At 36.8% G+C, this 25,189-nt stretch overlaps 1 long non-coding RNA gene across 2 annotated transcripts; it reads right to left on the bottom strand.

Annotated features, from left to right (window-relative positions):
* Positions 1 to 8,673: 8,673 nt before the first annotated feature.
* Positions 8,674 to 10,293, bottom strand: LOC149269992 (uncharacterized). 2 transcript variants are annotated; one of them, XR_016269297.1, is made up of 4 exons: positions 10,149 to 10,293; positions 9,178 to 9,350; positions 8,905 to 9,098; positions 8,674 to 8,798 (listed from the first exon to the last, which is right to left on the bottom strand). It is a non-coding gene; the product is annotated as an uncharacterized LOC149269992 (long non-coding RNA). The 2 variants fall into 2 exon arrangements; XR_016269296.1 differs by having other exon boundaries at positions 9,178 to 10,293.
* Between the last annotated feature and the right edge of the window lie 14,896 nt (positions 10,294 to 25,189).

Below are 25,189 nucleotides of genomic sequence, written 5' to 3'. Positions count from 1 at the left end.
CCGCCGCAGAACCTTTTCGGCGAAGTCATAGACTTTTTTCCAAGCGTCTATGCTGCTGCACATTTGCTGTACTAACGTCTCTACTTTGACTTCACCTACTGTATCTGCCAGGTCGATTCTTTCTTCCGACCATCTTTTGCAATTGAAGAAGGTGTGTTCTGCATCGTCCATTGCATTTTCGCAGTAAATGCAGCTGGATTCGGCAGTTTTCCCCATTTTATTTAGGTACTTTCGAAAGTATCCATGTCCGGAGAGTAGTTGTGTCAAATAGAAAGACGTTTCACCGTGCTTTCTATTTATCCACTGCTCCAGATCGGGGATTATTTTAGCGGTCCATCTTCCATACCTTTCGCATGACCATCTCGCCTTCCACGAGACTATGGTTTGCTGTCGTATGCTCTTTGCCGCATGTTCTGAGTATTCTCCTCTTTGCCGAAGATTCCATATTTTTTTGCGCTCTTGGGCAAGCAAGTCAACCGGTATGACTGCTGCTATCACAGTCACGGCCGCCCCGGAGACTGTGCGGTACGCCGATGTTATCCTTAAGGCTGCTCTTCGTTGCACAGCTAGCATCGGTTTTCGCCTTACATTCGCCTCTAAGGTATCCGCCCATACTTCACTGCCATATAGCAGTATTGCATTTGTCGCTTCCATGAGGAGTCTCCGTTTTCCTGCCGTCGGGCCGTCAACGTTTGCCATCAGTCTACTCAGAGACCCCGTTGCTGTCGCTGTTTTCCGCGTGGCATACTTCAGCTGTTCCCAGAAGGTAAGTTTACTGTCCAGCCTAACGCCTAGATAGTTCACTGTCCTCTGCGTCCTTATCAGGTTTCCGCTTACTCGCATCTCTATTTCGGTTGGGATCTGCTTCCCCGTGAACAGAAGTAACTCTGTTTTATGGGTGGCAAGCTCCAATCCTCGAGAGCTGAGCCATGTCTGTGTGCGGATCATGACTTGGGTAAGTCTCTTTTGGGCCTCTATGGTGTTTCTGGCAGTAATGACGGCTGCGATATCATCGGCATAACCAATAAGGAAGGTGTCTTCAGGCATTTCCAGTCTTAGGATGTCGTCGTAGCTGATATTCCACAGGTCTGGTCCCAGGATTGACCCCTGTGCAGCTCCTCCAGTTACTCTGTATCGTTTTGTTCCAGTTTGCGTGGAGTACAGGAGTATTCGATCCTGCAAATAGCTCCTGATCATATTCATGAGGTACTCCGGTATCTGGAAGCGGTGTTCCAAGGAAGTAAGCATATCAGTCCACCTTACACTATTAAAGGCGTTTTTAACGTCCAGCGTTGCTAACAGAACAACTGGGCGCGAGTATGCATTTCCTCTTTGCGTAGCTCTGGCTGCCTGAACCACTTCATCGATAGCTCCCATTGTGGATTTTCCAGCTCTGAACCCATGTTGCCTAGGGCTAAGTCCTCCAGCAGCCTCTACTGCTGCGAGTAGTCTAGGTCTTATGAGCTTTTCTAAAAGCTTCCCAGCTGTGTTTAACATACACAATGGGCGATAAGCCGAGGGTGTATTGGGATCGCCTTTGCCTTTGCTAATGAGCACCAGTCTTTGTTCTTTCCACGCTTCTGGGAATATCCTTTCTTTTAGACATGCGTTATACATCCTAAGTAGAAAAGTGGGACGTCCTGATGCTATCACCTTCAGTATTTCTGCCGGTATATTATCTGATGACATTTTGAATACTTAAATAATGCTGAAAGGAAAATTTTTAGATCATGTGTATACTAAGAAGATTTTAATATTGAACTAGAAAGAGAGATCTAAAACAAAGAAGTTAAATTTCATTTTACATAGGTGTTTCAAATGCTTTTAGTTGAATCCTTTGAAATATTTAACAAATTTCGGAATAGTATAACTACTCCTATTTCTCTATTATTTTATCAACTTTTGCCAATAATCGTTAAATTATCTAAAATTCAATTTAATTCACTTATAATTAATTTTGCCTATTATCAAGGCTGAATTAACAAGTAGCTAAAATTGGCAGTTGGGTATTTCTGTTTTCCGAAAAATGAAAGTCTGTTAAAATTTTAATACAAACAAGAACGTTGAGGGTCAATCCGGCCCTGCCTATAATATAAAGCTCATCTCTTTGCGTTTCATCATTTACTAAACAATTATTATATTAATTATTTCTTTTTAATTTCCAATTCATTTTAAGCTTTTGATTTCATTAATTATGTTTTGTCTGTTATCGATTTCATGAATAATATAGTTAGTTCAATTCATTTATTATTTTAATAAATATATCTTTCATCATTAAGGGAGTTTAAATTACAGAAATTACCGTCTTATATAATACTAAACATTAATTTAATATTTATTCAGTTCTTAAATATTTTCAGTATTACTTAAACTAACTAAAACGTATTTTCTATATTACTTAAACTAGATCTAGAACTGACTACTTAAAAACATTAGAAAGAGTATAATATGGGCTCGTTTTCATTTTTATAGGTTTAATTAATTTCATTAAAATTTAATAATTTAATAATTGCTGTTTAATTGGGGTATCTGTTTAAAACTTATTCAGATAAGCAAAAGTATTCCACAAGCTATGTGGAGTTAATTTTGAAATCAAAACTTTGACATATCATTAAAAAGCTCTCGCTATTTTTCCATTAATAGAGCTCTCGATAAACAGGATTCATCAAAGCTATTCAGCTGAGCGAGACGGTATATATCTGTATGACTTTACTATATATTAATCAAATCTTCTGTTTTCAGTTTTATTACTATCAGCTAAGAGCCTGCATAAAAGTCTAGTCTACTGCCTTTATACACTTTTTATTCAATTTATATCACTTCAATTCACATAAAAATAATGTATATATTCCAAAAATATATTCACTCAGCCTTCAGTTCATAGCATTTCAGTAATATTTAAATTTCTACCCCCAAGAATGGCGACCACGCCCTCTAGCACCCTAAACACTTTGCCAACACTTGCTGGATTATTAAGAGCATACTCCGAGGCGAACAAGTGCATAATATTCCAATTGCTTTGTTTTATTTGTGACTTTTTTTGGGGATGTTCCGTTCGGTTCCGTTCCTTTATGGTCGTACAATGTAAACAACAAGACTTTCAAAATTGCATTCATTATATTAATTTAATATGCAAAAAGCAGAAACGAAAAGGGAACGTCACGAGGGTTAACAGACATTTTGACATATTTTCATTTTCATTTTCATTTCTTCACTTACCATAATTTCCCTTTTCATTGTGGAGATTTTAAAACCAGCCTCGAGGGTGGTCCACGGACCCACAAGTGCGCAATTTCAAACGCAGTCGACAGGTTGACTTCTCGCAGGGGTCTGTGGGTAGCAACCCTATGGATGGATGCCGAGCAGAGGGTTGAAATATGTTAGAGAAGATGCCGTGCTTATGATTATGATATTATTTCGAAATTATCCGCTTAGTTTCACGGTGTGGAAGCCAGCCATATGTGCCGACTATTGTAAGCAAACGAAATCATTTCGCTGTTAATAATGATGACATATGATTTCCATTGTCAAATTTGTTCATGTTCCGATTGTTGTTGTTGCTGCTGTTGTTGTTGTTGCTGTTAAGCGAATTAGGCGTTTTACCATTTTATTGAGTTGCGTTGGGCACAAAGTCAACTCGTCCACTTCGTCTAGTTACGACTCCCGGAGGGGGGTTTGTAAACGGGTAAAGTCTAGCCGGTTGCGTTAAATTTGTTGGCACATCATTAGTCATTGACATTAGGGCACGACGGTAAGGTGCATGGGCGGCTATCTACGCATCTGTCCTGATATTTGCTTTTTTTAGCTGAGTCTGTTTTGAGCAGCTCGCAGGGCAGAGGATATTGTGGGGAATATGCTGAGAGAACAGTGACAGTGCTACTAGGCTTATGGGTTGAATTGATATTGGTGGGAGTGGGCGGATACATTAATGAGTTTGATTTATTATTACCATATTCAGCATCGATTGATTGGAAAAAACAAACATTTAACAAAAGAGCTAAAGTTGCCGGTAGTTCACAAACTGAAGAGAATATATTAGCTTTGGGCAATTTTGTCCCACACTCTGAGACTAAAAGCTAAATGAATGTTAGTGACGTAAATATAAAATAATTATACACACATGTATGTATAGTATTATTGTACAATACGAAGGGTTTAGTGGGGTGAGTTAGTTAAATAAAAGACTACAAGTCTGAAATATACTATGCATCCTGGACTGGACTGGAGCTAGCTGGTTCATGAGAAACATAGTTCTACATAGGAACCTAGATATCACAGCAATTGCAGAACTGATTGATTCAGCCTCGAGAATCCAGAATCTTGATCGTTGGGGATCCAACTGATCTTTAAATAGAATTAGATTTAAGTAAAAAATACCTGCATTCTAGCCAAGTTGTTAACATAATAAATAATAGTGTAAGAGAAACCTGTAAATGAAAACAATAAAACACAAAAAACAAAAAATCTTCATGTTCTATTTAAGTTCTATTTAATAGCAAATGATTCTATTTAATTAAATGATCTATGATTTATGTACGATGAATGTAGGATGTACAGTCGTACAAAAACCTGGTACTTATGGACGAATGGCTTGTATAAAAGAATTCATCAAAAGTAAATTTAATATTATATGCACAATAAAACTCGCAGCTGGGCTCATTTATTCAAGGATTTAAAAGTGATTCAATGTAACAGATTTTAATATAAATTAAAATTTTTATAAATAATTTGTAACCCTTAATATAGGTTTACATATATGTATACTCACTGTGACTTTATCTAAATGCTGTAAGCGAATTAAGTCCACATCATCAATCACTTGCCCGGTTCGGAGGCACGCGCAAAATTTTTAATGGCCGCCAATCACGGCGTAGTCGAAAATTACGTTATGTCACACAGTGACCAGCGCCCCCTCGACCCACTCCCCCTCCACTCTGTTTCATATAGACCTATGTTTCAGTTTCACCTGCTGTGCAGTAAATTCTATAAATATGTGTGTGTGTGTGTGTGTGTAGCACGTGGATAAACGCACAATTCACTGGCTAGGATCAAGCCTTGGCCAGGAGTGGACTCAACGTATGCATGTATATAGGGGTATTGGGGGATTAGGTTTACGCCCGAGCAGTACATGACAATGCGTTCTTGCTGGACACAGACGGCGGAGGCTCTGGCTCTAGGCAAATTAATAAATAGACTGCAAAGGAGGAGAATAAGTGCAAAAAGGAAACCGCTTGACAATAGACATTTACAAATTTCGTGCTATATGTTTCGCTGAGTTTTTGTATCCGCAACTTCCGTGTCCGTGCGGCGTCTTCGTTGCTCGTTGCTCGTGACTCGTTGCTCGGAAGGAGGGCTATAAAAATAAAACCTGCCTTTTGCCATATGCCATTTAAATGATAAAAGGATTTTAACGTTCCCCACACACACACACACACACACACACACACACACATACAAACATACTGTTAACAGTTACACGCTGACCACCCCAAAACGGTAAAGCACACGTGGTCAATTGCGTTTGGGGTCAACCCTTTCGCACGAACGCCATCATTCTGCACCGGCCACTGCCGGCCGCCCCACGTTTATATTCCGGCCTCGAAGTGTCAGCACATTTTTCAAAAGGAGCATATAAAATGGCAGTCATACATTATGCCCATATCTGCCCGCCGGCCGTTGTCCTCTGTCCTTTGTCCATTTTGCCCATTGTGCCCGCTGTGTCCGCCTCAGGGGGGGCGCTGGGACAAATGTGAACGCTTCTTCCCCACATTTGCAGTGTGTGTGTGGGAGTGTGTGTGTGCTACCTCGAACAGATTATGCATTAAGCGCTTATTTAGCATTTTTATACCCTGCAGCCCATCGAAAATGAAAAATGCAGGCTATATCGCTTAACTCTAAATGTTTGTAACAGGCAATGAATGAGCTGATGTAGAGAAATTCGTATTGTCCGACCGTATTTGTCAATCTAGACAGATCTATTCGACAGAGACGTAGTAACCACAAATACTAGAAGGCATGACAAGTCTGTGAGTCCGTTCCTCGTTCTGAGACGAACAACTGTCTGAGCGATCTCAGCATTTAAGAATTCAGAGAAACCGAAGAGAAAGGGATGAACTGATTGGAACAAGACCTGCCTGTCCGTCCGTCTTTTCGACATTCTGTCTCTGTGATCTCAGGGCTTACTAAAGCTAGGAATTTCACATTTAAAACACATTGATCTACACAATATAAAAATGGCAAGGTTCAAAGCAAATCTGATGTTGAAACGCTCTACATGGCTATTCAAGCTAAATCATCCACATAAGATTAAATTCGTAAGTTAGTCATAATGTTAGCTTAATTTTAATATCTAATAAATAAATAAACCTTTTTCATTGCTTTTGAAATATGTCTTATACTAATATAAATGAATAAATCAAGTTTTAAATTATCGATAACATTTATTTTCCCTTGATTTGATTAACATCAAAAGAGAATATTAATTTATTTTAACAAAATTCTGGAAGGTCTATATTTTAACTATTTATATTTAAAACTCTTCTAAAGTAAACAGAAAATGTACAATATACATGCAAATTCAATATATGAAAATTCGAAATTTCTATTCAGATACCTGATATCTCAGACTAAAGTATACCATATAAATTTACTTCTTGGTTACATTTTCCGATTCCACTACAGGGTATTTTCTAGTCGTGCTCGGTCGACTCAGACACTCTAACTTGTTCTTGTATAATTTAGCCTCTGCCACTTTGCAATTGGCGTGACTCTACGCAATCCCATCCCATCCCAAGCTCCATAAATGAGTTTAAAAATTCACATTTTCTGCATACACAAAATAGGGTTGCAAACGTGAGAGGCTTATCAAACAACTCTGACACGCTAAATGTAAGCTTTATATATATAAAACATGGATGTATATATAGATTAATTGAAAAGACTCCAATAAATTGAAGTATGTTTTATATTGAAAAATAAATTTCAATTGGTTGTTCAATCAATTCGAATCGGCCGAAAGCTGAGACAAAGCACGAAACGAATAATGGCTTTCTGCTAATTAATTTGTTGTTTTGACTCAGTCTTGGCCTGCTTCAGCTGACGAGCATTGTCGTCATTCTGATTTCATTTTTTGTTCCTTTTGCCCCATTAGGGATGGGATTTTATCATGCCTAGGCGCAGGATGTATAATTAAATAAGGCGGACGTAAAAATCGAGGGATGCAAATGGAAGTAAATCCTCGTTTTTTTTTCCCCTATTTTAATGAAAATTGCATTTTAATTTCATAAGCAACTGCCCGAGAGAGAGAGAGAGAGAGAGAGAGAGAGAGAGAGAGACATTTTAGTAGAGGCTGTAAGCTGGCAAAACTAATTGCGAGCTCTGGCGAGAGGAGTCATTAGAGCAACCGCAGAAAACCTTCATAATTTGGAATGGAATAATTACGAATGCGGCTAAAAATAATTGCCAAGTTGGCTTAAAAGACTTTTAAAGTGAATCACATAGTAAGTGTCGTTATTTGAGCCTGTCTCATGTCCTTTGACAAAACAGAAACCCAAACCCAAACCCAAAAGCCCAAGCAAAAAAAATGGTCATTTTCTATTGTTTTTTTTTTCAGATTTTTTTTTCGGTTAGCTGTCGCTCACGTAGGCAGCGTCCATGTAATTAAATTAAAATGGAAAAATTTAGTCGAACTGCGGATTAAATTAATTTTCATTTGCATTTGCATAAGTTTTGCCACTCGCCAGTTCGTCTGTTCATTAATTCCTTCATTATGCCATTTATTGCTGAACTTAACTAGAAATCTGCCTCTATTTGTATTTCTTATTCATTAGCTGAGCGAACAGAGCAAGGAACAATGAATGCTTTGGGCCAATAATAAAAAAAAGTACAGTGCACTAATTTAATTAAACGAAGTCCTCAAATATATTTATAGAACTCAAATAGGACGAATAGGACTCGAGACAATTGTCCTTGCTATAAGTTCGTTAAACTTTCCTTGGATCTGTATACCATCGATAAATTTTATCGAATATCAGTTGATCAAAAAATAGTTTGAAGGGATATAATTTTCTCTCTAATTTCTTAGCTTAGGAGAAGGGGCTCGCATGCTACAAGAATAGATTTTGCTGGAGAAATGTCTATATATAAAATAGAAATCGGTTAACTTTAGATAATTAATCGAAATGTTCTAATTGACTTTCAAGTAATATTGATATATACTATATATTATATATTATATATTATATATTATATATTATATATTATATATTATATATATATATATATATATATATATTATATATTATATATTATAGTATTATATATTATATATTATATATTACATATTATATATTGGTATGTATCTTATATGTACTTGGTTCTGTGTTGTCTGAAATTGGGAGTTGTTGCTCGTCACCATAAGATTAGTTAATTATACGGAAATGTGCATATTGTTGGGAACTGAAGGTTTAAGGGTTTACTTTTTTAATTACTTTCAAATGGCAAACAAATACCAGGCAATTTTATTTTGGAACCTTCCTTCCCTTTTCATTTTTGTTCATTTTTTCTGAAGAAGAAAAGAAATGTTTACAAGCTGGACCCAAATAAGGGAGGAAAAAGGAATGAAAATGCAATTTTATTTATTGTTATGTAGCTGTTTATTTTTTTGTTTTCTTCCACCGAGCTTATGTAAATTTATTTATTTTGCGTAATTTTTCTTGTTTTTACATAAGAATAAATTTGCCTTGTTTTCCGTTGGCACCCAAAACAATGCCGCCCGAGCTCCAGACTGCGTTGGAGGCCTTTCACGGCCAAAAAAATTTAATTAGAATAAAAGAAAATGAGAAAAGCGAAGCAGAAACAACAACAAAACTCAAATGAAACGAACAATGAAAAAGCGGATATTACCTTCCTAATGCAGAAGCCGATATGCTCTTCCATCACAAATGTCAGGCAGGCCTACTCCCACATTTTATGGTAGCTACATTAGCAAGTGTGATTATTCCCTTTCAAGATATTGAAATACTTCATATTATCTGGTTTACTGATCAAAGTATTACCTTATAGCTTGACATATCAAAATATTTATAATTCAAAAATATCTGAAATGAAATCGATCGCGATCCCGTCTAAAATAAGTACTACAAAATGAAACATCTTGATCTCGATATTCCAGCTTACCTCTATTAAGATGGGTCATAAAATAATATTTAAAGTGATATTTCTCACGATATCTCAGGCTCTCTTTCGAAATGAATAATAAGCTATTGTATTTTTTATTTATTTTAAAGAGAGCATCGTGTTAAAATTCGTTGCATTTGAAATTGTTATGTTATATGTTATCATCGTCATTGCTATGAAATATGGAATGGAATATGGAATACAAATTGAAATTCAGATAAATTTTTATCAAGTCAAAGAGATCTAGAGCTAATCGTTACACAACGAACGCCCGATTCACAAGACCTTTGGCAAGTGTATAATAAGGCGGCTACAACGGGGCTTAACGTGGACCTAGGAATTCTGTTCTGTACATTTTTCGCTCTTTGCAATTTTCATGTGTAACTGACAACTTTCGTTGGCTGCAACATTTTGTAATGAGATCCGTCTCGACTGGTCAAGCTATGCGCTTTGCGACGCCTTCTCCTGCTGCGCGGACAAACAACAACCAAAAAAATAAGTGAAGAAGGGCTCTTTGTTCAATTTCATCTCTGACATGTTAGGAATTTGCTGCTGGGCTCTGCATCGCATGGCAATTAAATTTTAATAACATTTAATAAGAAGTAGCTGTGATAAATTGCATTACAGCCGCTTTCAACAAATGGGGATATATGTGTGTATGTGTGTGTTTGTTTGTATGTATGTTTGGCCAGTCAGTTTATATGTACTGCGTCTATTCTAGCTTAATTACGCACTTAGTTTATGACTTAATATACCACTCGAAATTCTGCTCCGAACATCCAACGGCAAAAAGCTCACCGAGGCTTGTTCCTTATATGCGTCGCTCAATTATAGAGAGCTTTACGTCGTTATGTCGTTTACGTCGTTTGGCCTCGCATGACGTTAGTTCGAGGGAAATTTAATTACGTCGTATTATGGAATTTATATGACAATGGCAGCTGGCAAGCACACACACACACAAATATACATACATGCACATGTAAATGTTGGTAGTGGGGGAGTGAGGGAGGAAGGCCTACGACAGGAGGGGGATTAATTATGATGTGCCTAAGTTGTGCAACGTGTTTTAAATGAAATGCCATAACTTTTGTTGAGGGATTTTAATTTGGAATTCGAAAGTTATATATTAAATAAATTTCTCAGCCTTTTCAGTTCAATGCCAATAGACAAAGGTGGAAAGTTATGTGTATATTCTTAGTATTTTTGGTATTTTAATTAAATAGTCTTTAAATATGAAAAGTAAAAATATTGTTAGACCTACCCAAGGAAATCTCTCTTTGTGACAGTTAACTTAAATTATTAATTATTAAATTATTTTTATAATAGATAGATAAATATTTTGTATTTTGTGCTTATAAAATATTTATTAAATATGTGAAAAGATTAAAATTTTTCCGTTACTCCAGTAAACTAGAATTTATGCTGAAATTACTTTTCACAAGATTCTGAATAAATAAAACAAGGGGCTATGTGTATATTTTTGGTATTTTTTGGTATTTTAATTTTGAATTTTTGCTATTGACTTCATACTAGATGCTGAAACTAAAAACCATTTCCTTATCAATTTTATTAGAATTTTGAGACTTGTAAAGTTTTACTATTTACTATTACTATTTACATTTGATTTACCTATTTCCAATTAAACTTAATTTTGTCGATTGTTTTTATTTTCATTAAAAAAAAACGCTCAATTGATGCCACTAGCGTAATGCAAATTTGTTGAATAGAAAAAAGCAGCCAAGGACTGGCCAGCTTAGGACGCAGCGGGAAACATTCCAATCCGGCCATCAAAAGGACATAACAATAATTAATGGCATTTGCTTAGAGAATACATAATGGGAGCTCGGCCACCGTCAGACGACGCAGGTGGCAGAGCGACAGGATTCTATTTTTATTATTTTCCGATTGGCAGTGAATTAATTTACAATCTATTTTTGTTGTTGTTGTTGTTGCTTCTCTTGTTTCTTCTGCTGCTGTTTTAACATTTTGTGTCAGCTTTATTGACACTGGGCAAACTTGAATGTCAATAGGATCGCAGCGAAACAATGGGCATATAATGGAAATTAACATTAATTTGGAAACAGAAACAAGGAAACGCCGAGAGAAACATTCATATGCACGGAATTCTCACAAGTGAAATATGTAAATTGTCTTGTAATAAAACTTCCAAGACCAAGAACCAAGACCACGGAGCTGGGACCAAGAGCAAGCAGCAAATATAAATTTTATGAAACATTCTCCCTCCCCAGAGTAGCGAAGGAATTAAAACAACGCGACAATGGAAAAAATGTAAAATAAATAAATAAAGCAAGAAGGAAATAAAAAGAAAAACAAAACAAAAACAAAATAACACCAAGTGAATGCGACAGAAATGTGCTACAGAAAAAATTATATCCCTGCAGGACATTATTTTAAATACTAATCCGCATCAGTTTTCATTTGAATCTTAGTGTTGGGGCACTCGCTGTCGTGGCGCTCGTCCTGCCGGCAACCCCAGGACATCGACATCACTTCGTTGTTGTCCTTTTCTTTTTTTTCTGTTTTTTTTTTTTAATTTTATTTTATATATTTTGCCCTCATCCACGTCCACATCCACATCCACGTCCACGTCCTGTTCTGCGACGTGCCTGCTGCCATCTTTGTTTGTGCTGCGCTGTTACATAAATTCAGATGTTATCCTAAATGCACACAGCATGCACGTTATTAAAATAAGCGTCAAGCATCGTCGTGCGACGTTCTAGGGAAACTCGTATTATGTCCGAGGAGCAGGAGGAGCCGGAAGTTAACCAATATAATAAAATATTGCTCGTTGCTTAATTTGGACTTTGGACAGAAGACTTTATAACGCACGGAATTCCACATAGTTATGGAAAGTCTGAATTTCAGGGATTTCAAATGTAGCATACTTTCCAGCGCTCTTGAGTAAAACTTAAATATATTAAGTATACACGTCTATTGCAAAATTACTTTAGATATGAATTATCTATCTCTGGAGTCTCGCACAATTACTTACAATAAATTATAGGATTAGGAGGAGTGAAATAAATATAGAAATAAATATTGTAAAATTCTAAAATATTATAAAATGTCATTAAATGCGAATTATTTATCCCTTGAGTCTCGCACGATTATTTTAAATTTTAATACAATTTGCAATGAACTGTTATATTAATATGAGTAAAATAAAGATATATATATATATATATATATATATATATATATATATATATATATATATATATATATATATATAGGTTTACTATCCTTAATATAGATAGATAATCCCAAATAATTATTCAAAATAATAAATGCACTTGCCAGAATAATTTCTAATTCGAAGAAAAATTGTAAATAAAATCAGTAAAAATTCTTAATCAATATATATATATATTTTCAACCAGGAAAAAGAATTGAAATTTTTATTCTTGGTTAGCTTGATCATACAAAGTTCATTTTCTTTTATAAGAGCATTGACATATAGACATATCACTGGACCTGTTCTATTATCATATATCATATATATGAATAAATGATATATGAATTATTATTTGATCATATCTGATTATTTTACCCACCTTGAATTCCAATGGCGTTTTATTTAAAATAATGTTCAATGGAATGTGTAATATATTTTATTATATGTGTAAGCAAGAGCAATTGAATTACAAGTTAAGGAAATTTGTAAGCATGAACAATTTAAAGAGTGTGATTCCTTGACTCCTGCAGACTTACATCTCATTTTCTTTACCATCAATGATTCTGAAAGTTTTATTTTGCTCTATAGATATCAATATCAAAATGACAGCTAAAGAGCAAGCTTCTTCTTATTCTCAGATAATCATGTATTAATTAAGCCTCAATTAATTTTTATAAAATAGACAAAATTGTTTCTAAAGAATACTAACTTTAACTTTCAGTGAAGGTTGGTTATTATTATAAAAATTTCTATAAATACTAAAATATTATAAGAGTCTTTGTTTTTACTATGAAATTCTTTTCAACCTATTTTTTACAAAACAAAATCACTCAGAAGATAGAAAAGGATTGGACAAGCACTCAACAAACATTTACTATCCTTAGATAAATTTTTTTAGTAATTCTCCCAAAACTTGTTTATTTACATCTGTGTATATCTGTTTTTTAATCATAGTAGCTCGTGTTTTATATATGTTTTGAAACATTCGAGACAGGGACAAACAGATTGTTTATATTGCTGCTGGCCATAGAAGAGGCTTGGCAATGCTTCAATCAGCAATTCGTATTATTAAATATTAATGCCAGAGAGCTCAAGTCGACCTGTCTCGCACTGACCCTTTCGATGTTGGTACAAAAAGGTCAACATGTGTCTGTGTGTGTGTGTGTGTGTCATAGTCAGGCATGTATAGAGAGACTGTGAGGCAGTACAGTAATGCCAATTGTACACTGACCGTAGCTGGAATCTTGAACATTTTTCATCATAAAGTTGGGCTGCTGCTGCTGCTGCTGCTGGTTCGGCTTTGATTTCAAATTGGATTTGAATTTGGAATTCGGCTTTCAAGCACATCTCTGCCTGCAGGCGTCTAGCTGGAGCTGGTCAACACATAAATATTTCTCTTTGTTTAGGCCAGGCTGAAATGAAAGAATGAAAGATAGATACATACATGCACATAATGCCAGACCTGTACCTGTATAGCTGGCCCAAAAGAAATGACACCTGACCAGCCCACAACACAGGCAAACAAGCTAGCCACCAGATATTCAGACAGACGGACAGACGGACAGACATAGGAGGAAGGTTAGGGGTGAGGCTGGGCTAGATATGAGCAACGGTCGAATGGTCAAGTCAAAGTTATTGTCTTGTCATGTAAGTGTTCACTCGATATTCCACACATTCGCAGACCAATTGAATTGCTCGAGCTTTTCCGTTCTCCCTTTTCTCTTTTCCCATGTGGCCCCTCACCCTGTTGCAGGACACTACAATTTATATATGAGATTTATGCAAAATCTTAGATTGCTTCTGCCCTGACGGAACATTTTTATTTGAAAAGAGCAAATCTAATCGGGTCACTTAAACACATAAAATTGATTTTAGTATATATCCGAATTTCCGAATTTCCGCCCTCAGCTCAAGACAAGTGACGCTGGCTGCTTCTGGTGCCAGTTGAGGTAAGAGCCAAAGCGTAAGCCACATCACACGGCTACCACACACACACACACACACATGTAAATACATCCTTTCTAAATACATTTGCCTGGCTACTCCCAGGACTCCCCGTCGAGTTCGTAACTAACTTTTACGCATTCTTTTTGCAAAAGTTCAAAGTCACTTAAGTGAAATTTTTGAGCATCGGACAAGCGGCCAAGGCTCTGAAACATGCATGAGAATAAATTGATTCTCCTCGGACATTGATAAAGTTTTATGATTTCTTTTTAGTTTACGCACAAATTGCCTTTTCATACTACAGCACTTTACACCACACTAATAAGTCAGGTCATCTTCGTTATATTTCTACCCAGAGGCAAATGTTTCAACGGGTCCTTTTTTTGTATTCAATTGTACGTTATGTATAATATTGATATTGAAAATAATATATTTTGAATTAAATCCCATAATTTCGATACCAAATGCTCCGCTTTTTTGGGCAGTTCCCGTTACGTTATGTATATGGATAAGAATACCTAAGGGTTTCATGAAAATATTCTGTACTTTTTTCTTTCCTCTGCTTTCATTTACTTTTTAATTATTTTCATTTTATAAGAATCGCTTTTTATTTAGCTACTCATTCATTTGCTTTCTCTTCTTTGTTCTTTAATAATGCATATTCTTTCTTCTCTATCCCTTAATGTTAAGTCATATAATAGATAAGAATAGAGAATAATTATTTCTCAATATCTGCCTATTTTATTCGCTATTCACTGTTTTCTATTATCCATTATCTATTTTGTATTTATCCATTCTCTATTCTTCATTATTTATTATCTCCTATGGATATAACACACATTCAGTCTCCTATATTTATTCTCTATTCTCTTCGGTCAAACATGTATATTAATATATACCTCAGTTCTCTCATGTTTCTCTCTTCTCGTATCTATCATATTTTATGTTGTTCTTTGCTCTCTACTTTCAACTCTCTTCCGATTTCATCTTCGGCCTTATTCCTTTCACTTTCTCTCTTGCCTCTTCTCTCTTCCATTGTATCTATTCTCTTCGTTGTCTATCACATCATCCAATCGTTCCTTTTTCCTTTTCAAGTTTCCCGATATTTATTTTTCATCTCTCGCCATTTGTGTCTTTTATATCTTGTATACATCTCATCTCCCTTATCTTCCTCCTTCTCTATTCTATCAGCATTTTCCACTATTCTCAGCCAAATAAGAAAACCTCAACTGAACACATTGCAGGGTATTTTCAAGTTGGGCACGGCCCCAAACCGAACCACTCTTGCTTGTCTTATTAATAATTATGTGACACATCAAAGTCATCATGAAGATAGCAACTGCTCAGTTAAATTTCTACCCACCCCGAACATAATACAAAGAAATGTCCCGGCAATTAAAGCGGAATTTAGATATTTATGCATACAAGACGGAGAGGAAGACGTCGACGTTGACGCCGACGTCAACGACGACACCGAGAAAGGCGACAGACGCGCAGGAATCTTCCATTCATTTCAACGCTTTGCATTGTTGCTCATCTATCTGGAGTTGAGCTCCTCCTTGGCTCGTCCGCCTCGCTTTCGCATTCTTATATCTCTTTTTGATGTAATTTTGGCATTTGCCAAAAAATGCCTCCTGGCTGCTTTTAATAGATGTCTATGTCGCGATACGCCTCTCCTGTCAAGTGCCGGGGGAGGGGTTCGGCTGGCTGACTGCCGAGCCTTCTGTTTATCAATCTAAAAGGGTTCAAGTGCTAGGCGGCGTCCAAAGGCGACGGAGCGCAAGCAAGCGGTTTTCCAAAATGAGACACGCTTAGGTAAATTAAGAAAATGAATAAACTCGAAGTGAGCAAAATGCTGATGGAGGTACCCGGAAGACGTTTATTCCTCCATTCTGAAATCTGAAATTACAATTTTACCATTGCGCACGTTATTATTATTCAACCACAGACGAGTTCTACTAACCAATTTTTCAGAGTGGGCAGAATAAATGAGTGAGCTGTTAGAAACTCAAAGCCAAATAAGAGACTGGATGTTAAGCAATTAAGACATAAGAAATAAATGTTGACTGAGTCAGTGAGAAATTTTTAATTATTATATTATATTGATATATTATATTATATTATTAGTATATTATATTAATATAATATATATTATATTATATTAATATTAATATTAATATTAATATTAATATTAATATTAATTTATTTTTTTGTGGAAGTTTTTTTTTCTAAGACAATAATATATCTAAAATAAAAATATAAAATAATAAAATTAATAATTACAATAACATTAATAATAAAAAGACAGACTAGTATTATATTTTAGAATGTAATGCTCAAAATATAATTTAAAAAAGAAATATATTTATATTTAAAAGTAATGCATAAATAGTTAACTAATACGATTATTCAAGCTTTTAAAAGGAAATAATGAAATACACACAAGTATTATAATTTAGAATTTCATGTTAATTAATTCTAATTTCTATTTTCTTAAAGAAAACTAACATTTAAGGACTGGCTATATATGGCGGTCCATGTATTCAATTTGGAACCCAAATTCTTTTGTACGTAAGTATTTTACCTGGCCTTATTCCAAATAATTTGAATTCCAGAAAACTATCAATTAATTCTTCCCTTCAGTTACAAAAACAATATCCCCTGTTAACCCTTTTCAATGCGTAGATAGCTGAGGTAACAAGAGACAAACTCCGTCCGTGTTATGAACTCCATTTTGATTGCCCGGGCTTTTTGCGTATCACATTTCGTAAGTAACCACAAAAAATATGAAATTGTGACCAATGCGAGAGCCGGAAACGAGGGCGAAGGCAATCGTGGTGGGCCCTCGTTACATAAAGTTATGTATATCAATATCTATAACTTTATATAAAGTGCTGGCCCATAACATATATGTATGTATGTACAAGCTAATACGTGTTGTGTTTTGTTTTCGGGCAACAAATTACGACCGCACACACGCACACATACACACATATGAGTAAATTGAAGGCCTTTAGTGGCAATGGGTGGGTGGGGAAATCCATAGGAAAAGAAACATCGTCAGCAGCAAGAGCAGCCCCTTAAATTCAACACAAACACACATACACACACGCACATATACTTTACTGTGCGTATGTGTGGGGGCGCTTAAATCAACAAAAGAAGAAGGCAATGATAAATGCAACGCGCTTTGGGGGTGAAATTCAACGCTGTGGCAAACGCGACGAGTGCCACCCTAAGCAGCACCCTAACCAAGTCAATGCCACCCAATTATAGCTGTATACTTGTATGTGTAGTGTGCAAGTGTGTGTGGGTGTGTGTGTCTCGGATAGAGCTCATTTGAAAATAGATTTCCAGTCGGATTGCGTTTGCTTCTCAATGTCTGCTTGTCCATCTAACGCGCTCGTCCTTTTATTATTATTGTTTCATTTTTTTCCTTCTTCAATCTTTCTACCAAATATCCTAGGTGTGAGTGTGTGTGCGAAATCCATATATAAAAGGCACAAAACAATAACAATAAAAATCATGTATGTATGCTCGCACATACGTGGATATATGTGTGTACATATGTGTGTATTTGATATACTCTATAAAAGTTCCTTATTTTCAGTGCTGTATCTTTAACTTTATCTAGAGTTATTATACATTTGTATGCGTATATGTTCGTTTCTCTTCTGTTCATGTAACTGTGCATATAAAATCTAATTTCAAAATATTCATAAGTTTATACAAGAGAAGCAAGTGTATGTTATAGTCGATCACTTTACAGGTAGAGACTTGACTAGAGACTAGAGATAAGAGCGTAGAGCGAAAGATAAGAAAGACAAGGGAGGAGGGAAGGATCAGAGGAAAATGAATTAAATGGGTATGGAAGAGGGAAAGAGTAGATGAAAGGGGGAAGAACAAAAATGGAACAGTAGTAAAGATAGAAGAGGGGAAGGAAATATTTATTTTTGTCGCTTATTCTATAATTACATTTTATTCTATAATTACATTTTAATATTTAGTGTATTATTATTCTATAATTACATTTTAATATTTAGTATATTAGATGATCTTAGCATAAAAAGTCGAATATTGCTGACCTGATATTACTCGCACAAGAACTTCAACTTAATTTTTAAAATTGTTGAGTTGAATTATTTTCACTCAACAACAAAATCGATTAATTTAATGGACTAAACATAATACTGGTATACAAAAACTCATAGCATATGATAGCTCCTATTGCTGTCAATTTTATAAATCTAAAATTCTTGCCAAATGTTTCGGGATATATGTATATGTTTATATACACATATGTACATATTCTCATATAAATATACACAATATAGACACACACACATATATGCATATGTATGGGTATATGAGTACATAAGATATTCCCCCTCAATATGCGAGACACTTAAGCCATCGCAATTACACAGCAACAAATAATGGATAGTATATGTGTGCTAGCGCCCCCTTGCAAGGGCCAGCGAAACGGTCAGCGCCCAAGTTTATCTATCGATTTTTTGCACATTTACTGCGAATAGAAACACATTAGACAAAATAAACTATATATATGTATATATATGGAGCACTAATCGGGGCTGAAGAGGCAACTGGAAATGCGCCCTTCTGGGACGAAATGGAAGGTAAACCAGCTGAGAGTCAGCCTAATGTGGCTCCGTCTTGATATGAAATGCGTTAAAACGAAAATTAAGCAACACACAATTAATGGCCAACGGTTTATCATACAATTTTAATGGCCCAAATAAATTGGTCAAAACTAGCCAAGAGCAAAATTGCCAAACGCAATCACTCACAACTTTCCGAATGACTTTCATTGAAGGGGAGTAAAAATTTATGTTTGCAGTTGGAATTTCAGTATAGTTTGGTCTGGGAATCATTGATTCGTGAACTAATTAAATTATTCAGACAAGATTATCTATAAGATAGGATAAAAGATATCAAAAGTATTATGAATTACTCTTGAGCCCGTAGAGGTATGCAACACATTTTGAAGACATTAAGAAAATCGCATAAAATGAATGAAAGTAGAACTAAGTTTATATTCTACGTATGCTACGACAATATCCATATATATAAAGATATATTGCCAGAGAGCTATTCAGAGTATGACATCATATTTTGCTAGCAACCGCAGACTCAGCTCTGCGGGAAAGAGAGAGAGAGAGTATAGTGGGTGGGGTGGAAAGTACATATTTGACCACATTTGGCCCTGGCGTGACACCACCCACAATCCGCTAACATTGTTATAAAAGTGCAAACAAACACATGGCCAGCAGTCGCTGAAGCGGGGGCGGGGGAAGTGGGCGAGCGAAATGAAACGAAATTAACTTCGCTTGGACTTGGGACTCACGCTCTCCCGCCACGACGCGACGCCCAAAGGACTTGAGACAGAGCATCAGACACATACGAAGAGCAGCAGCAGCAGCTCAATACCAATGCCCCGATGCGAGTGCGAGCGAGAGAGAGTGAGAGGAAGAGCGAGTGGGGAGAGAGCGACGGCGAGCACGGCGAAAAAATTATGAAGCTGAAGCACGACGCAGCACGGCAGCGAAAGCGAAGAAGAAGACGAAGAAAGCGATGACGATGACGACGGTGATGGCAATGGCAATGGCGTCGCCGACCTGTGGCCGCTGGCAAAAGAAAAAAAAGCACGAAGCGAAACGAAAGATAGAAGAAGCAGAAGAAGGAAAAAAATGAGAAACCATGTGGTCCGCTGGCTGGGCAAATAAATAGCTGGACATAAAAACCGAGCGTAAGCGAAACAGAAAATCAGCAAAAAGGGAAGCTAGCCCCCGCCCCTCGCATGATGTACGTGCAACAGAGCGAGAGCCACCGAATGTCGGCAGGAATAAAAAATTGAATGAAATATTTTTATAACCAGGAGAAAAGAAGAGCGAGCGAGAAAGCACGAGAGATGGAGAGCAGAGAGAAAGAGTGAGAGAGTGCGAGCAGAGATAAAGAGGGGCAGAAGGATATTGATGGCGTGCAGCAATAAAAGTAAAAAAGGAAAACTTGCTTATCAAATATGAAGGAGCACACACAATAGCGAGCCGCTCCATGTGTGTGTGCATGTGTGTGTGGGGGCATCATAAAAGCCATGAGCTCACCTTGCCGACCGCACCTAAGGGTAGTTAAGTCCAAAGTTTTATGGTCAGCGAACAGGTAGGCGGTCAAAGTGACCCAACTAACCCAACCAAAAACCAACCATTCCAGCATGGAACGTCGTCTTCCTTTTTCGTAGTCATAGTATGTGAAAGTGTACGGGTGTGTGTGTGTGCGAGAGTGACTCTGAGCTGAGCTATGGGCTATGGGAGGCTGCCTGCACACGTGCGGATAATAAAAAATGTTTTACTTTTCAATCGACCAATAATATGGCGTTCAATGGACAGGCCAAACGTGCGCAACCCGGACTCGTAACAATGGCTGCCACCAAGCTTACAGCCACAATTACAAGCGTATCTGCAGCGCGCACACACACACCCACACACATACTTTGTTCAATCATCGTTGCTACTAAAAAAAAAAAAGAAAAAATTCATTTTGAAAAATGCTAGAACTTCAATAAATTATATTGCTTTGGCCAGAACCAAACCCAAGCGAATCGTAAAAAAATGGAGGTAACCTCAACGTGAGGCGTGGGGCGCGTGGGGGTCCGAGTGCTTCATCCAAGCTGTAGCTCGACTTGCTGGCACCTTCACTATCTCATGGCAACAATACAAAGGAGACGAAGAAGAGAAATAACAGAGCAAAATTCGCATGGCGGACAGGTGAATCGGGTCAGAGACGGCAGCAGCAACAGCAGCAGCACCTAACGGTCAGTCATTCTACCTTCACTCACACACACACACACACATATACACAGGCTGGGCAGCAGCTATGTGGTAAAAAAAAAAGCTGAGACTGAGATGTAGCTCTGAGTCTGGGCTTGAGCCGTTGCCGCAGAAGGACGAGAACGAGGACAAGCCAATGGCAAGCTGAAACACGCTGCCCGGTCGATGGTTATTGGTTCGCGTCGCAATAATATAATATACACACAAATGCACACACACACACACAGACACGCATACATACAGTCATCGCCACATACTTATGTAGAATATAAAAATTGAGAATATAAAAAATATCACAGGACAAAAAAAAACTAAGAAAAAAATTTAATGATGCTGGGGTTAAGTATATGTAGAAATACCCTGTGTAAAGTAAACTATGGCTATATCAGATAGATATATAAATATAGATATATGTATATATAGATATATATACAAATAGTTGTATACTCAACAGATCTGATAAATGCATATATATTTCAGATATGCACGCACCAATATATCCATTTACGAACTTAATGATTACAGGGTATGCGGAGAAAAAAGCTTTCCTGTCAAGTGAGCGTGCAAAAAAGGAAGAAGCAGAAACTGTGCTGCCTGAAGTGAAAATGTGGGTGGGTTGTGAAGGCATGGAGCAGGGGAGGGGGATCAGTGCGATGCAAAAAAATTGGAATGGTGAGTGAAATTTTACTCAACTTTGCTGCAACAAGACGCTTTTTTTCATTCCATTTCTTTCATTCCATTCTATTCCATTCGGCGGTTACATAGAATGTGGAATAAATTAGATGGAGGAGAAATAAGAGAGAAGAAGAGAAAGGTGGAAACAGATGGTGTTATAACAATTGCCATAATTACAATTAAATATTAATTACGGTTTCCATTAGAGACAAAAATGCCAGACTTACATTTATGTATAAACATTATAGATAGATGTATTAGATATAAGATTATTTATATTATTGAATTGTTACTTTCTTAGATCAGTTCCAGCCTTCAAAACATGGCTTGGGTTTTCTTTTATGATTATGAAGTGGAGAAACTTTTTTTTATTATAACAATTTTATATATATATATAACAATTTTTGTTATAACAATTGTCATAATTACAATTGAATATTAATTACGATTTCCATTAGAGACAAAAATGCTAGACTTACATTTATATATAAACATTATAGATAGATGTATTAGATATAAGATTATTTATATTATTGAATTGTTACTTTCTTAGATCAGTTCCAGCCTTCAAAACATGGCTTAGGCTTTCTTTTATGATTATGAAGTGGAGAAACTTATTTTTCCCCTTTTTTTTTTTGTTTTTATTTGGTTTATTCACTTTTAGAACTAACTTAACTACAGATCGTTTTCGTTCGACGGACGGACAGATAGAAATATGGATATTGCGCAAACCTAACATTCTCATTTCTATTCGTGAATGAGTATATCAAATCGTGAACAGGTTGTCAAACAATATAAATAACGTATAAATTATTGTAGCGAAATATTTATATAAGAATTCAATAGAAAGTAAGCCATATGGAATTCATTACATTAATGTTTATGTTTATAATTTTTTTTATATTCACTATTATTTATCATTGTAAATGAAATGTTCCATTGTAATATATCTGCAAAGTGAAATATTTGCAGAAACAATATTAAAAATATTTCAATAGTATATATAATAAAAATAATATATATAAATGTTTAAATATATATATATATATATATATTTGTATTCATAATGCTTGTTAATTTCGCTTTGCAATCTGCAAAAACAAAGGTAACTTCACATTGTTTTCATTTAGGCATTTTTCCGGAAAACTTTGCTTTAAGCGTGAGAACTGCTTTGTTTTTGTTTAGCTCACCATTACAGCGCTAAAAATGAAAAAAAAAAATAATAATAATAATAATAATATGAATAATAATAATAATAATATTGTCAAATCGTGAATCTAATAGCTCTTGCATATCACTACAATTGATTCGATTTCAAGATAATTACCAAGTAGACCAACCACTTGAGAATTCAATGGCTCTAGGGTAAAATGAAATGAAGACAGTTACTTAAAAAAAATTTAGTTTTATGCCAAATCTATAATTATATTCCAATTGCTTATAAAACTGATTTCAAATATATAATATTCATCGTTATTTAACAAATCAAAATCTATAGGATTGCTTAGCCATATCATGGTCGCATTGAATGTCCTGGGGGCGCTGATTGGCATTGTCGTAATATCAGCTGACAACGACAATAAACCCAAATCAGTGACAGATATGCCGAAAAGAAAAAAGCGAAACAGAAAAAATAACTAAATTTATCAATTTCCAGCGAAACCCAAACTGAGTTTGAGCAAATCAGATGCTTGATGGCCCTGCGCCCTGACAAGAAGCGCGTCAAAGTTTCCTTTGCCGCAGGCAATAAACAGAAAGAAGGGGCGGAGGAGGTGTAGGAGGAGATGGAACCCGTGTATGTTTCGTGTTTATTTGAAAAATCGCTAAAGGATAACTAAAGGATTCCCCTAAGGGCATTTGGCGAGCACGCGAGTGATTTGTATGCGAATTTACATACGCACGCAGCGAGGTTCCGCCAAAAGGAGCTGAGAGAGCCCTATTGAAATCGAAATCCCTGGGTGTTTTCCAACTCGTTGAGCAGACCCAAACGTCGTCATCGCCCTCGAAGATTCCCATGCGTTGCGGTAATAATTTTTGCATACCGAATAGGCAAACGTGGCCAAATTGAATAGACGCAAATGAAAAGCCCCGAAGTGCCGTTGCCACTCAAGGTGCGCTAAGTACTAAATTTAATTTCTAGCTGCGATAGCAAAAACAATTTCATCTCATATGCGAATATGGCCAGAGGAGTAAACCACTATAGAACTTGCTTTTTCTTTTGCTTTTGCTACTGCTTTTCCTTTCTTTATTTATGTTTTTTTTTTTTTTTTTTTTTTTTTTTTGTGCGAAAATCAACCTGAATGGAATTGCCGTAGCCAAAAACTAAGAGACGCGGCCACACAAATTGCAAAATAAACGAACGCTTTTCAAAACGAAGCGAGCAAGCGTGTAAAAGAAACATTCAACTCTATCCCAAATGCCCAGCCCCCGCCCCCAGCCGCTCATACACCCCTGTACACCCTGCTGTGCATTCAATTCAATCAATCAATAAATGAACAAAAACGCGTATACGCAATGTTGTACGTGGTTGCAGCGCCAAATGTAACAAATGAGCCCCACCCACAGGGCGCCCACCCATCCATCCATCCATTCGAAACACTCACACAATCGCCAGCTGGTTGGCACTGCTTTGCAAATACCACAAAATCTATTTCGATTCGCAATCAAAATCGCAACTTCCATTTGCAGCAGGCAGCAGGAGCCGTGCAGCAGGCAGCAGGCAGCAGGAGCCGGGCAGCTGGCAGTAGGCCGCTTTTTGTTCCAGCCTAAAAGGTGGCACTCTCTGTTGTCCATTGTCCGCTGTCCACGGTCCGCTGTCCGCTGTCCGCTGTCCGTTGTCTGTTGCCCGTTACCCGGTTGCCCAATCGTGACCAACTTGTGCTTGAGTGCTTTCGTTTGTATTTAGTGGTGGACTTAAAAATACAGAAACGTCCGTTCACCCACAAAGGCCGTGGTCGTCAAACCGTCCATTCGTCCGGCCTCTGACGTTCAACGATAAGCCGCAGCCGTGTTCATTTCCACATCCACATCCCCATCCGCATCCGCATCCGCATGAGCGTCCATGTGCCTGCATTCAGTTGCCATGTTTTCCAATTTTCAGCACAGTGCATTCGCATACGCATTCGCATTCGCCATCGCCATCGCCATCGCAATCGCATTCGGATGCAGATTCGGCCGAGAGCAACAACAAAGAAAAATACTCGCACGGCTTTCTCCAAATTTAGTCATTGTACGCGAAATTTGCTTATAAACGTTTCCCGGTCGCCTAACCGCACTCAATCTGCCATGAACGGCCATGTCGGCGCTTCACGCACCACCTACGCAGCTACACCACTGCCAGTCCCACTGCCCA

This window comes from Drosophila arizonae, chromosome 3 (assembly GCF_054131065.1).
Source record: "Drosophila arizonae isolate 15081-1271.41 chromosome 3, UAZ_ARI_1.0, whole genome shotgun sequence".
Lineage (NCBI taxonomy): Eukaryota > Metazoa > Arthropoda > Insecta > Diptera > Drosophilidae > Drosophila > Drosophila arizonae.
The sequence above is the reverse complement of the archived record's forward strand: the minus strand, read 5'-3'. Positions and strand labels throughout refer to the sequence as shown.